At 33.8% G+C, this 13,905-nt stretch overlaps 1 long non-coding RNA gene across 2 annotated transcripts; it reads left to right on the top strand.

The window, feature by feature from the left end:
• Positions 1-10,863: 10,863 nt before the first annotated feature.
• Positions 10,864-13,159, top strand: LOC113350074. Of its 2 annotated transcripts, none has more exons than XR_003360588.1 (3): positions 10,864-11,118; positions 11,972-12,220; positions 12,606-13,159. It is a non-coding gene; the product is annotated as an uncharacterized LOC113350074 (long non-coding RNA). The 2 variants fall into 2 exon arrangements; XR_003360589.1 differs by having other exon boundaries at positions 11,954-12,220.
• Positions 13,160-13,905: the final 746 nt, after the last annotated feature.

Below are 13,905 nucleotides of genomic sequence, written 5' to 3'. Positions count from 1 at the left end.
ACACTTGGATAATTGTTTTTGATACCGTCCAAGTTATTTCTTATATTCAATCGGGCTCGCAAATTCCTATTTGTTTGATTGCGGATTGAATTGAGAAATAGAGAACTCTTTGATATACTTTTCTTAAGATTGAGTCTGACTGTTTAGTTGATTCTCTTGAAAATATATTAGAGTTAGTGCATACAGATTGCCAAACGAATTATTGGTAGTGGTTGTTATACCCCCGGTTTTTCATAGGTGACCCGAAATCTAACCTAAAAAACTGGAAAAAAAATCAACGGCCTCCCGCCACCAAGCTAATTCTAGATTATTGCTTTAAGCAGTATGCAAATATATCTCCAAAACTAAAAATTCTTGACTTAGTATCATGCAAAAATGCCTCAAAAGTAAAGTTCGTCTAGGACACTCCAAAACTATAAGACCGCCCTGCATGCCGGACATATGTTGCTACAGGTGACATTAGTCTCTAGATCATGTATTTACCTTGAAAAGAATCTTTTGCAAAAAGACAAATCCAGTGGCCTCTGGATAACTTTTTGATAAGCTATTATCCATGTGATGAGTTTTCTTTCACTTCTGAAGTGTTATAAATTATTTTAACTAACAATCCAAATTTGAAATTTGTATGTCTAAATGCAATAGATTACTTCTAGTATATTCTTCTGGACTTCCATTATGGCTTTGAGTTTCGTTTTGATATCCATAGTTCACTGTCTTTTAGATTTTTATTGAGTTCTTTTTGTATTAATTATGAATTTTGAACTCTATATATATGCATCTAAAGTTTCAATAGACTTCTATCACATAGGTGTCGTTGGACTCAAACACATTATCAAATGGAATTGGTGTATATATAGTTTTTTTAGGGTTCGATTTTGGTTTTATTGGTCCTTCACATGCATCCTCACATGCTTTTTGTTTTAATTTGCTCAAAATATCCACCTAATTTGAATTATATCTCCCTTGCTCTCTCTTCAATTACGTGAATTTCATTTCATTTCGTTTTTTTATTACCAATTAATCAAATTATTTAACAAACCTCGATCTTGTTGAATAAATATAATAATTATCGTTATGTGATATAATGGTGTTCATACCTAAGTTTAGCTATGCAGACTTGATCAATCATTAGGATTCTATTACTCTCCATGATATCTAGTTATCTTGCTTTCTCTCTCCAAGACACAAGTCTGCAAAACTAAGACTAAAACATAAAAGTTTTGAATTTGGAATCTGAATGATTAATTTATATATGAGTTTAAGGATATGCTTATCATCAAATAAGTAGTTGCAGTGGCGGAGCTGGAAATTTAATTTGAGGGTGGCTTTTACCTTTGGGTGGCTTAAGCCTACTATTTAGGCTTAATTTTACCAGCCCAACTAAAATAGATAGTGAAAAATAAGTCTTTTAGGGCTTCTAGGGGTGGCTTAAGCCAGCCCTAGTCTGGCTGTAGTTCCGCCCCTGAGTAGTTGGTTCTTCATTTATTATCATCTAAGATACCGAACACAGTATCAGTTTGTGCCCCATGTTACACACATTTATCCCACAAGTAACCAGCCTGTAACTAGGATTTCTTATGTAGTATAGGAAAACTTGGTAGGTTTGTATATGTAAACAAAAAATCTAAACGTACCGAGCTGGAAAACAGAACAAAAACCGGGCTCTCACATCTCTCTCATTAGTGGGGCCCAAAAATCCCCACAGGACGGGTCTCACGTGTGATGTGAGGAGGCGGTTTAGAAATTGTTTTTGTGCCCGGTATGTTTAGAACAAATAATATGTAAATAATGTGTGAATATGTAACCGCTTCCATGCAAACGGTCTGCATTTTTAGGTATCTTAAACCTTGCTAGTTTGGGGTCTAGAAAATTTATTTGAGGCCCATCATTTTTTTCCCCAACCTAAGTAAGGAGGATTTATCTCAATGGAACTCAGATGTGTCACAAAAATATAAAATCTATAAATAATAGGATTGAAAGCCTACATAGAGCTGGAAAATACTCCGAAAATTTAGAAAAAATAAGAAATCTCCAAGCTGAGCTAGGAAAATGGTACAAAATAAAAAATGATTACTACCACCAAATATCAAGAGATAAATTTTTTAAAGAATACGACAAGAACACAGAGTATTTCCATGCTACAGCTACAAATAGGAAAAGGATCAACACTATAAACTCTCTTAGAGAACCATCGGGCCTGTGGATTTCAGATAGAGACCAAATCAATACCCTCTTGATCAACCACTTCACTCAAATAGGCTCCTCGCATAACAACAATTTGGTAGAAGATTTATCAAGCTTTATTGAACCTTGCGTCTCTAAAGAGGAAAATTCTTTCCTAATAATTATCCCATCAAAAGAAGAAATTTGGAAGACAATTTCCAACATGAACCAGTGGGGAGCGCCAGGTCCATACGGGTTTCAACCAGGCTTCTTCAGAGCTAATTGGGATATAATGGGTTCGAATATAATTCACGCAGTTCAAGATTTTTTGAAAACCGGAAACCAAAATCCGGAATTGAACTATTTATTCGTAGCTCTGATACCTAAAATATCCACTCCACAAACCCCATCAGATTTCAGACCCATCAGCCTGAGTAATACAATATACAAGATCATATCTAAGATTATAGCAAACCAGCTAAAGCCAATCCTAAACAAGATAATTTCTCCAAATCGATCAGCCTTTCTGCCAGAGAGACAAATCACGGATAACATTATCATCGCTCATGAGCTTATTCATTCAATGAAAAACTCAAAAGCCATAAAAGGATATTTCGCCAGTTAGATCTCTCTAAAGCTTTCGACAGAGTGGAGTGGAACTTCATCAAATCAGCTTTATCAGCACTAGGTTTTGGTGATACGGTAAAGCTTATAATGCAATGCATTTCAACCACCTCTTTTTCTATCCTCCTTAATGGTTCCCCGGGTCCGAAATTCACCACTTCAAGAGGTCTAAGGCAGGGTGACCCACTTTCTCCATACTTATTTTTAATATGCATGGAGATTCTTTCTAGACTCCTAGAAAAAGCAGTTTCTGAAAAGAAAATTTCGGGCCTTAAAATTAATAAAGATGCCCCGAACATCTCTCATCTTTTTTTCGCAGATGATTGCTTTCTATTCACAAAAGCTAACTAGGTGAGGAAATTTTTTTATTAGACATCTTATCAAGATTTGGGGAGATAACGGGACAGATGGTCAACCTACAGAAATCCGGTATCTACTTCAGTCCTAGAATTCATCCAAAACATGGGAAAATCATTACGAGAATTCTAAAAGTTCCTTCAATGACAAAAAATGATAGATCTCTGGGAACTCCTCTCTTCTTCAATAAAAATAGAAAAGAAAATTTTGAACCTCTATTACAAAAATACTATGCCACTCTTCAAGGCTGGAAATCTAAATTGCTCTATCAAGCTGGCAGAACAGTTCTAATAAAATCCATTCTTCAAGGTTATCCAACTTACCAAATGCAAGTGCTAGCTCTTCCTAAAGAAACGCTAGATCAGATGGACAAAATCCAAAGAGATTTTTGGTGGAAAAGAGACAAGCCCAAAAGCAAAGGAGGATTTATTAGGGCTTGGGCCAGTATTTGCAAGCCTATATCCCAATGAGGTCTTGGAATCAAGAATCCGCACCAGTTTAACATAGCTCTACTTACTAAACTAGCTAGCCGTCTCATATCAGAGCAAGACAACTTTGGGCTCAACTTCTCAAAGCTAAATACTTCTCAAATTCTCATCCTCTAGAATTCTCTAGATCTTCCAAATTATCTTGGATTTGGACTAGTATAAAAAAAGGTTTGGATCTCATTAAAGGCAATTTTATCTGGCAAGTAAAAAATGGAGCTTCCACAAAAATTTGGGAACACAGATGGATTCCTAGCACAGAGATCATTAAGAATCCCATTAATATTCAAGAACCGGTTCCACAAAGGGTAAATGAGTTGATCACTCCCGAGGATACATGTGATCAAGAAAAACCTGATACTTATTTTGATTCAGAAATAAAAGTGAAGATCCTGGCTATTACTCCGAAAAGACAAGAACAAGACAAAGTCAGATGGAGACATCATCATTCAGGAACCTTTTCGGCAAAAAATGTTTATAACTTTCTCATAAACCAAGATCAAGAGAGTAATTTATTAACTTCTTTTCCCTGGCAAAAAATATGGAATATCCAAGTAATCCCAATAGTAAATTTATTTGTCTGGAAATTAGTTCAGAAAGCACTTCCAACTAACTCAAGACTTGGGGCGCATAATTCAGACATAAACACAGAGTGTCCAATGTGTAATTCCCAAGAGCAATAATCAGAACAACATCTTTTTCGCTTTTGCCCCTTTGCAAGAGCAATTTGGTTTGGTCTTTCTCTAGAAGCGGTGAACGCTAGAATTACTTCGGACTCTATGGAAAATTGGGTAAAAGAGTGGATCACAGACCAAGATTTCAATCAACTATCGGATCAAATAGCTATTATATCCTGGTTCATTTGGAAGCACAGATGCTCGGTAGTTTTTGAGAAAATAAACCCGAACCCTATTCACCTTATGGAGCAAATCAAGAAATTTCTAAACCAGAATACTCAGGAAAGGGTCCAAAACTTAATGAAGATAGAAATAAGAAATAATCCCAAAGAGAAATAGTCTGACCTATCTTCGGATTGGATAATATTTATTGACGCGGCTTTCAAAAAAGAGGATTCGACCATGGGATATGCTTTTTTACTTTACTCCGTGGATTGCGAAACATTTATGTATATTGAAGCTAGTTCAGAGTGCGCCTCCTCTGCCTTTCATGAAGAATCAAAAGCTTTGCTAAAGGCATCTTCATGGTTAAGTAAAAATATATTATCCACTGTCCCAATAGTAACATACTGCAAAAATTTGGTGGAGACTATCAACAAGTCTTGCAAAGACTCTCCTTGGATTGCGGATAACACCATACAAGAAGTGACCACAATTCTGAAGAAACTTCCACAAGCCCAGGTAAAGTATATAAATAGGAAATATAACTTTGCAGCGGACCGCATAGCAAAAGAAGCTCGAGTAAAGCATCTTCGGCACAAGTTCTCTCACATTCAGCACAGGATTCTAAAATCTAGTGTTATCTCCAATGTTTTTGATAAAAATGAGATTTGAAACATGTTGTACTATATTTCTTGATTAATATAATTTTTGTTTTCATCAAAAAAAAAAACTAAATAAGGAGATACATGGTGTCTAAAATGTATAAAAATACTAAACTATTCTCTACACTAACTTTAATAATTCTACTTATCTAAAACAAATACAAAAACCTAAATCATCTATATTAACAACCTTTAATCAAAATATTAAAACCTACTTCTTTTTCAATTTCCATGATAATCACCTAAATCCCAAGGAACAATTCAATTTTTTTTCTTTTAGGTTTTTCAATATTTTCACGATAAACAATTCGAGTGATTAAATCTCTTTAACCTGTTCCTTCTTAGAGGGATTCATAAATGATTTAACTATTAATTTTTGAAATTTCCTCATCAAGTTTTTCTGAAACTCCACCAGAATCGGTTGTTGTGGAACTATTATTGATGTTCATCAAATATGAAGAACATCAACAACAATCGGTATACGTTAATGCCTATATTAACTGATTCAATAATCATATTTGGATTTTTATAAAAACCCACAAATTTTTATCTCTATATTATAAAACATGAAAATACGAGTTGAACGCAAAAAGAATGTGGTGATTCCGACATCAGACGAAGAAATTATGACCAAAACAGTCGAAGAAATGCCTAGATTTACCTTTTCTTTATTTCTATTTTTTGATTAATCTTAAATTTGTATTAAACATTAAAACTCAAGAGGTACAAAAAAATCATGACAATAAGTCAAGACTGAAAAAGCAAAAGAAAAAGCAAAAAACAAACCCAAATGACTATCTATAATACAAAACATCATGAGTTTTTGAGATTTGGACGAACGGATAATATTTTGAGAGACAAATACTACATCCGACCATCCCAATATTATTCCAGACAAAGAAATCCGACGGCAGTATGATTTATAACTCCCTTCATTATCAAATTACATTGACCAACCTTTGGTGGATTTTATCAACACAACAATAGTTAGATGTTCTTTGCTATCACGTAACTTAAGAGACTTAGTACCAATTAATTGAGACCTCAACATATATTAGTCTAAAATTAATACAAAGTAATCATAAAAATAAGAAATTATTTATTTATTATTTGAGTAAATCCTCAACATTTTCCAAACATATTTCGGTCCCAATCAGGAGGCTAACTGATCAGTCAATTAAAATTATTTATTTATTATTAAAAAAAGAACTGATTTCTTTTTAAAAATAAAATAAAAAGTATTTGGAAAATATTTTTATTTTTTGTTAACATCTAATTTTTTTTTTTTTTTTTATATATGTGAGTTTTTCTTTATTTCTATTTTGGAAAAATCCCTTAAACCGAAGGAGGAATGATTACTATTTAAAGTTTAAAAGTAAATTAATTTGTTTCAATGTTTTGAAGTGTTTTTTTTTCTTGAAATTATAAAATAAATCAGTTATTAATTTTTTTTATAAACTATTATTTAAGAGAGTTTATTAAATATTAATTTATTATTAGATAAAGAGTATTACATTTACTAGTTGGAAGCCTAACAAGCTAAGCTCCAACAACGTACTACTATATTAATGGTCATATATATGACATGAATATTCAAACACATGTCATAAATGGCCTAAAGGAAAAGAAATACCCATTACATGGCCAATTACACCTGGCTATGGTGATCTTAAGCATGCTAATTGATCTAATTCGGTCGCATTCTTATGAAAATATTGATCTTAGGTTGTGTTACCACTTGTAGAAAATTTATATTCTCACGACAGGTGAACTTCTTTTTAATTCTATTCAACCAATAGAAATAAGTAACCTAAACCGATAAAAAGTCTCTATTATCAACCAAATATATTTCTATTCAAAGAACCACAAATAATGGGATGACAAGCTAATAGTCTTTCTAATTATCTTTAGCGTCCAAAATTGTATGGATGGATTTTTATTAATAGGATACAAGTAAAACTCTTTTTTTGTTTTACCATTTCATCCGTTGAGAAATTGATTTCTCGAAATGGATTCCTGAATGATATATTTACCAGAAAAGACTTAGTATTGTGCCATTTATTCACAATTATCCAATTGCTCTTGCTAGATATAAAATCTATCAACAGAATCTTGGAATCCATACTGAAACAAACATCCACAAACTGTTGTCTGACAGCCAATTCACCAGCAGCAATCAAGGCCATACCTGGCCAAATAGTTTGTGGCTACCCCTAATACATCAGGTGTTGCACCTATACATCAGCCATCACTACTTCTACTAATGAAGACAAAACCATCTAGGCCTGGATTTCCTTTAGATGCACTGCCACAACATATTAGAACTTAATTATGGTTAAGCAATCTGAAAAAACACTCCTTGATTGTACTAGTTTGTGATTTAATTCATTTATTACAAAAAAAGTAAGAAAAATCTGCAGATCATATACTCAACCCCATATAGTCCCATTCATTCTCACGTTGCACCCTTTTGTGGAGCTCGGTAGTTTCTTCTTCGACATTTCAGAATTAGGCATTTCACCCTCATGCATCCTATTATTTATAGTAAACCAAAGTTCCACCATAACAAGAAAATAACTAATATACCAGACTTCTCTCACTGCAACACTCTTTTTTTCACTAAGTTCAAAATATATTGAAAACTGACATGATTCAATAAAAGAAATATCCCACCAAGTCAATGCCGACTTTTTTCCACTAAACTCACAGTGCCAAAGAATGTGATCCATTGAGTCGTGATCATTATCACATAAGTATCATTTTATAACAGTAAAAAGACTTTTTCCTGACTGTTTCCTCAATTGCACAAACTCCTCTTAAAATCTTCCACATGTTAGTTGAAATATAAGGATGAATGCATGAATTCCGTTTTCTAGCCCATGAAACTTATAACAGACGGGAAAACTTCCTCCTAATAGGTTGGTTTTCAGCCCATTAGCAAGGCTAAGTCCCCCGGTGTCACTCGAAAACTAAATAAAAATATACGTTCATTTAAAAAAAAACAAAAAAAAAACTAAGCAACAGTAAGTGATATAGGCCAGATTCGAAAAGGATAACAAGGTATGGAATTCAAACTCAATGTGAAACTTAGGGATTATTATAGTTTAAAACTTAATCTAACACAAACTTGTAAATGTTAGCCTCATTTTAACTAGACACAAATTTTGTTAACTCACTAAATACATTAATATTTCTTTTTAAAAACCAAACTAAAAAGCTTAGCCGACACAAGCTAAATAAATAATAAAAAAAAACCTCAGTACCCTTACCAGAAAGCTAAATCTGAAATGAGTTGGTGAAGAAAATTATACCCTTAGAAGCTAAAGGGTGATCAACAGATTCATAAGGGAAAGTGAGGATTTTAATTTTACCACAAGAAGTATATGAGGTTAATAAAGGGACACTAAGCTAAACAACATTGTGTAAGAAACAAGAACAAAAATAGATGCTTAGATTCACAAGCTACATCATACGTACAAATACATTTATAGATAAGAGTTTTATAAAAAGGAAAAGGAAAACAAATGAGCATTTTCATTAAATACACTAAATACACGACAATTTAAAAGTAATGTTCGACGGCAACATAATACATGTGAGTCTAACAAGAGCCATTTAATTATGTCCTTAAAAGGAAGTATTATACAAAACATAACCAGCAAATAAGATTCTCACATTTTCTTTGTACAACAAAATATGACAAGATCATGGTTCATAAAAAAAATAAGACTACCCCAAATCCATCCCCGTGATATACATTTATGGACAACATAATACTAACTTTTGACAAGATAAAGGCCTGCCGTATGCTCCCCGGCTTACTGCTGCAAGCTCCTTTCGTGTTCTATGGAAAGGAAAACTAAAAGGAGTGAGCCACAACGCAGTAGGGGTTACAAAAGTTTTCGTACCTGCGAAACATAAAGAAATGGACAAGAACAGCAGCTAAAAATAATGTACAAAATGAAAAGCTTTACCCAATTGAAATTCATATTGAAATTAATTGTAAATCGAGTTAAAGTGACTCTACTATTCTTTTGCCCAACGCTGATGTCAGGGTAGTCAGATACAAGCTACGTTACAGTTAATGGTCTTCCGGGTTGCCACCCGTAGGTGGAGGGTCAATTAAGGCCTAACATTTCTAAAATAGAGTCCTCTAGTTTCCCATTTAGGCTTGTTCATAAGTACGGAAGCACTCACAATGCACATTAAATCCAGTACATAATTCAGAAATGAAAGTACTCCAACTCAATGTATACATTTCATTCCATAAAATGTTTCCAAGGGCTGGTAACCGAGTGATTTGTTGTGCATAACATATGTATACATCATAAACAGAACTATAAAGAAAATGAGGATATAAATGATAAGGCGGTAACAAATTTTATCCTGAGTTACGGAAAATGGGATTGTAAAACAGACATTCGGTGCCGCAAAACAAATTAATAAATTAGGTGCAAGGTTTTCATGAGATGATAATGAGCTCAAATAAATTAACAAAAAGCGAAAGAGATAAAACAAGAAAGGGGAACTGATGAAATTGGTTCAGCCGTACGATACAAATAATCCTCAACACAGGACGCAAAGCACAGTTAAGAAATCAAGGAAGAATCATGGTTTAATTAAGTTTTGAGTTTCTCAAAAACTAAAATAACTTCACTTTGGTTTGTTTCGGTTACAAGTGAGCTAAAGAACTTGGCGAACACTATCAAATTATGAGTTGTACGGTAGTGAGAGGGCAAGACAAGAAAAAGAATCTACAAAATGACTTTAATTGTTGGCTATTGTTAGAGCACTGCTCGGTTGAACCCACTAGCGTTGGTATGTCAAGTTAGTTGTCAATTTTACTTGCCAAAATGCATTCTTGATTTAGCATACTAAAGATAGCTTCGGACTAGATTTGGTCTAAGAAGTTGAATTGAAGCTATCCTTAAAGGATGAAGATTGAAGATTGAAGGCTACAAGAAGACATCAACAAGTACTTCATCATCAAAGGTATGTGATTGATTTCATTTGGATTCTTGTTCAATTCTACCTTTCTAATCTATCAAGATATATGCTCACTCTATGGAACAATTCCGATGACAGTAAATGTATATTTATGTATATATATTTGAGGATATTTGATTCACGACCTTGGAGACAATAACCTTCATCCTTATAAAGAATCTCATGTTATAGTTAATGAGCTTACGAATCCAACGAGACAAGAATCACTCAATTCCGAGTTATAACGATGAAGTTATGAGTGATTTATTAAAGTTCGTTAGTAGAAAACAATTCATGGGCTGTTTGTAACAGTTCATGGACTTGGGTCCAATTACGTGACTAAAAGCTATTTTTGGTCAAATTGTTGATGTTTCCTTGTCTAAACAAGATGACTATTGATCCAAACGTATTTGATTACCATATTAAAGTGTTTGTGATAACTTTTAATTTCTGCCTAAGTTAGAATGTGATTTATTCACATAAATAAATATTTACTAATTAATTAATTATTTATGCATAATCTGCCCCCACCCCACTCCAATGAGCGCAACCATAGTTGAAAAGTCAACAAATTAACTCACCACTGCCATTGGATTTCCTAAACATTTAATGACAACCGTTTGATGGAGAAAACAAATTCAGTGACATTTTTTCGTTACTTTCCGACCATGCCCCTCTTTTTTTTTCGTTACTTTTCGATAATACCCCTATTTTTTCGTTACTTCTTCTTCTCAGTCACAACAGAAATCGATAACATCAAAGAGTTTAGCTTCGTCTTCTCGCTCACCTTCTCCATTAACATGTTTCGTATCCATCATCAACTCTATCTCGCGCCAAAGATTTTAACTTCTTCTCCCTCACATCTTCCATGAAAACTCCAGAACTCAACTTATAGATTGCTTTCAAAAAATAAATCAATCGATCTATTTTTAATTGGAGAATGGTGGTTCAGAGATTATCTAATTAGTTTCAATTTGGTTGATTTTTCATCTTCTTCATAAGGTATGTAATTCCAAACTCTTACTTATTTGATTTTTACTTGAATAGGGTTTCCCCTGAACCAAACCAAGACAACAAAATAGGGGAAATTAGGGGATTTTCTAAATTAGATTGTTTGGAATTAGGGGTTTCTCAATTAGGGAAAAATAAATAGGTACATTTGTGTTTGGACAGTAATTGTATGGTTTCCAATTTGGGTTGGCATGTGTAGTTTGGTATGCAATTTAGATATTAGGTGTTAGTGATTTCATTAATATGCAATCTGATTGCTATTTTATGTGATGTGATAAATTTAACTTTGTCTCTGATGATGGGGTTTTACAGTAGAGTAAGGTTACAACTTAGAGGCATATAGTACCGTCTGTAGTTCGCACTTATTCACTAGCAAAATGATTTATATGTGGTAGCTAGGCACAATATGCATCATATGACCCCACTCACCCTAGATGTCAGTATGGCACAACTCTGTTTTGCATTATTATGCTGATATAGATATATAAGTTAGAAAACATGCGATTCTCTATATCGACCAACATGATTTATGTGTACTGCTTTATCTGTGATCAAGTCAATTATTCATCTTTTAATATTGGTACATTTCCGTCTTTACAACAATACTCTATCATAGCTAGGCTCCGTGCCACATACTATTAGGAATTAGAAAAAATAATATTTCTGTTGGCAGGGAGGATTTCGGTATCTTTATCTGAGAGGATGAGTGCCACTACCAAACTGTATGTCTGCAAAAGCTGCATTTAGGTTCTTAGTATTTGTTTTTAGTTGTACTGATAGTTGTTAGTGATAACTTTTCTATTTATCACTAACAAACACAACTCAGGTTCAATTATTGAAACAGATGGAAACCACACGCCCATGCTTTGTAATTCGGAGACAAAACATGTGTGAAGAAAGGTTGGTCGCTGAATGAGAAAGGAACCCTGTTCCACAAAGAAGCCACCGGCTAAATATGACGGAGGAGCAGATGTCAATAGAACATGAGTGTCATCGTAATCAATATAGAGCTGCCAAAGAAAAGTTGAACCTTCATTGGAGAATGTCGATGAACATTCCTTTGGGTTTATGGAATTGAGACCAACACATAGAGGTATGTTCTAAGTACGAATTCGACCCCTTCCATTGTAGAATAATGATTCTTTATACAATGGTCCAAATACTGCCAATTAATAGAACTTTCTTACAAAAACTTTACTAGCCTCCCCTACATACAGGATATGAAGGACTATATGCATGAAGGTACATCTTTAGCAAATGCGTTTGGTGTTTCAATAAATTTGTTTGGTGTTCTTAAATTTTACTTTTGAATCTTTTGATTTGGCAAGATTTAGTATACTTTAGACCGTATATATGTACATATATATGTCAAAAGTGCGAAGTTTTCTGCAGTAAACTTCAATATTTTGTGTGACATTTGTTGACTTTATTTACATCTGTGATACTCTTTTACTTACAGTAGCTATGAATAAATGTAGAAAATACTTGAAGTTTACTAGATTGGAATCGATGGCTAGAGCTCCAACAGTTTTATGCGACATGATGTGGTATGTGAATGTATGTCCAGTCGTCGGAATCTGACCAGGAAATGGAAGCTGAAGAGACGCTGCAGCTGCTGGTCATCATATCCTAATGCGAAAATGCAATGATTGTCAGACTTTGTTGGGGCTCGAAGAAGATAGAGAAACAGTAGTCCGCAACTTATGATCTGATATAAGTCGCAAAGATAAATTTGAATTTATGCATGATTTCTATATTTTTGAGTTTGCAGAGCAAGTGAATCAAGAGTAGGGTTCTGCATTTTTTACTTGGCAGTCGTCTGTATATGGTGAGCAGAGCTAGGAAGATTGGTGAGTTCTCAATGCAGGGTATTAGGCTAAGGCTTAGATGCAAAACCTACAATTGTATGTTCACATGGTGTGGGGTGTTAAGGTTAAGGATGTAGAATACACAACTCATTCGACCAGTAGCAATGACCGTATATAATTTTGCTGTTCTATTTGACTGTACGATTATAACTAATTTTGTTTCAGCCTGTCATGTTTTCCGAACATGGAGAATGCATATAATTTAATGTTTGCCGACGTGCGACGAACGTGCACTCCAGTTGTATTTGTAACTTAGGAAAGACTCCCATATTTAGGAGAGTCTTGAAAAAGAAAAATAGCTTTGCTTAGCTTCCAAGCTATTGTTCATTATAAATAAAGGGTTCGTGAGTTTACATGTTTGATCATCCCTTTTGAAAAATAAGCGTAAACTTTGCAGGTTGTTCTTCATGTCTTCTGTTCTTCATGAACAAGAGTGAGATAAAGTCTTTGTATTGGGGATCACAAAGCCAAGTTGAATTAAATCTTCGTGATTGATTATACAACTTGTAATCTAGGTTTTTCACCTCTTGTCTATTCTAAGGTTTTCTCTTCTGATATAGAACCATTCAAGAGTTGTTGATCATAAACCCTAGGTTTTGATAGATTTCAGTTTCCGATCGTATACCAACACTTGTTAGTCGAAATCGGAGACTAGAAAGAAATACTTCTATTGAGGCATCTCGTAAAATTCTTGAGGATTTTTAAACAAGATATCTCTAGATTTATTCTAGTTGTTCTTGTTGTAGAGTTATTAGGTTTCTCTTCCTATTTTTGAAGAGTATAATAATCCCTAATCTACGAGTTTGTTTTGATATTACTTTTACCTAGTAATTTTTTTTATCAAAATAAACACAAGATTTCCAAAACCTTGATTCATATCTAAAGGGAAATCAAACCGGTGTTTTGTGCA

Source organism: Papaver somniferum, chromosome 2 (genome assembly GCF_003573695.1).
Source record: "Papaver somniferum cultivar HN1 chromosome 2, ASM357369v1, whole genome shotgun sequence".
NCBI classification, from domain to species: Eukaryota; Viridiplantae; Streptophyta; class Magnoliopsida; order Ranunculales; family Papaveraceae; genus Papaver; species Papaver somniferum.
This window is presented reverse-complemented; position numbering and strand designations above follow the sequence as displayed.